General features: G+C 37.3%; 1 protein-coding gene across 1 annotated transcript in view; it reads left to right on the top strand.

Moving 5' to 3' along the window:
- The window catches only part of LOC311300267 (zinc-alpha-2-glycoprotein-like), a 6,368-nt gene extending 4,870 nt beyond the window's left edge, over positions 1-1,498 (top strand). Inside the window, exon 6 of the mRNA XM_084424441.1 lies at positions 1,009-1,498. The gene's annotated coding sequence lies outside the window, so the exon portion shown is untranslated. The remainder of the gene's footprint in view (positions 1-1,008) is intronic.
- Positions 1,499-2,076: the final 578 nt, after the last annotated feature.

Here is a 2,076-nt window from a genome sequence, read left to right as displayed (position 1 = left end):
TTATTCAACATGATCATTGCTTTAAATCTCTTATTTTTTTATTTTTTAAAGATATTTAAAAAAAAAAAAAATTAACAGTTTGACAGTATAGTATGACATAGAAATATGTGAACAATGTGAAAGTGATGTTTATTATGGTGATTGATTATTTTCACTATTTTAATTTAATGTGATAACACAGACTACAAGGTAACATTTTCCATACTTTTATCAAACAAATGTGACATCATCGAAACCTCATTGAAACCTTGTTTCATGTGCGGAGTGTGAGGTTTGGATCCCGGCACTTCGGTCTAGTTTGGTTTCGGTTCTGTCGGGATTCGGACACTCATGCTCGGCGTGTTTGTTTTCTGTGAGCACAGGAGCTTTCGCTCGTTCTCGTGCGCTCTGTCTTGTCGAGTATAGCTCTTCTGTCAGTGTGTGTTGTTAGCATGTGGTTCATATTTACACTGGCCACCCGCATGCTTTCATATCTGTTTTGTCTTGTGCTGTGTGTGTAGCAGCAGCTTGTGTTTTAAGCTGACTGTGTGCTTTCTATTGTCCTGTTTTGTGTGAACATGTGGCTTATGATTTGTTGTATTGGCTATGTGCTTGTTTTAGTCATGTTTGTTGTGAGCACATTGCTTGTCATGTATGTTTCCGTGTGCCTTGTGCTCTCCTGTTAGTCTAGCCCTGCCCATCTTGTTGCCTGATTATTGATTCATTTTCTCTTTGTTTCTCTTTGTTTGCTCCTTATTTATTCTTCTTGTGTTTGCAGTCCTGTGCTGGTTCGTCATCGTATTTCTACCCTTGTATGTTTGTGTGGTGTGGTGTCTCCCCCCTCGGGGTAGTTTTTGTTTGTATTGTTTTATTTTTTATTATTAATAAAAGCTCTTCATTCCTGTGATTGAGTCCTCACTTCTTCCATCACACCCAACCCTGACAAGCTTAGCATAAACATTTACAAGAACATATTTATGTACTCGAGATGAAGTTTGTATAGTGTATAATCTGCTGTATCTTTCCTAGGTCAGAAGAGAAATGATGCTAATGGAGTGAAGTTGGAGTGATTGAGCAGGTTTACAGATCCCCAGTTCAGCGAGTGAGTTTTTTAAACATTTCAAAGCATCAAGATATTGTGGTCTGAACAAAAGGGCTCTTAGGAGACTCATTTGAAATGCATATTACAAGCAGCTGCAAATAAGGCCTAAAATATCAATGTCACAGTTTTACACTTTTTTTTATTTTTTATTTTTAGTACTCGTAACATTTGCTTTATTATGCTGCATCATGATTAGCTGAGCTACAGGAACACTATAGTGATACAGGTATCCTGTAACCTGATAATCATCATCATGGTGTGAGCAAACCTAAAGTCATGGATTTGATTGCCAGGGATCAGATGTATAGATTGAATGCAATGTAAGTCTTTTTGACTAAAGTGTCTGATACATGCATAAATGTGCCTCTGGATAATGAGTTGTTAAATGTGCAGTATAATAAATAAATGAGTCTTGTGTGTGTGTGTGTGTGTGTTAATTGGACAGTGCAACATGATGTTTAGGTTTGAAGATTTCTCTCAGCTCATATGAATACAGCATGTGTTCGATAGTCAGAGAAAACAACTTTCAAAAAGATTTGCAGAACATCTGCAGAACAGATTATTTTGCAGTTTTCACAAATTATTCAGAAGATGCTCTTCTGTTTGTTTCTTTCTTTATGTTATTCTGTTATTAAATCACTTTTTGTCACGGGAACACACGGGAAAATAGGTAGATCCAAAAGCAGTATAATAGTTGTTTATTAAAGGTGCTGTATGTAGTTTTTCTACTAAAACGAATCCTTTTTTTATTGCCTGTGTGTGAAGGGGTTGTAATCTCACATTAAAATGATCCACTTTACGGGTTTTGCTATTACCTCGGAAAGCAAGTATTCTTATTTTTATGTGAAGGTGCCGGGTTGGATTTACCACGAAATCCAGTGACGTGACCTGCATGTGCGCTCCCGAGCCTCTCGCCTCGTCTAGCATACTGACTTTGCACTCAACAGCGACGACACTGCAACTTATGACATGTCTGATAACACTAAGAAACGACC

Source organism: Rutilus rutilus (genome assembly GCF_951802725.1).
Source record: "Rutilus rutilus genome assembly, chromosome: 11".
In the NCBI taxonomy this organism is placed as follows: domain Eukaryota; kingdom Metazoa; phylum Chordata; class Actinopteri; order Cypriniformes; family Leuciscidae; genus Rutilus; species Rutilus rutilus.
Note: the sequence above shows the minus strand (reverse complement) of the source record. Positions and strands in the feature narration are given on the sequence as shown.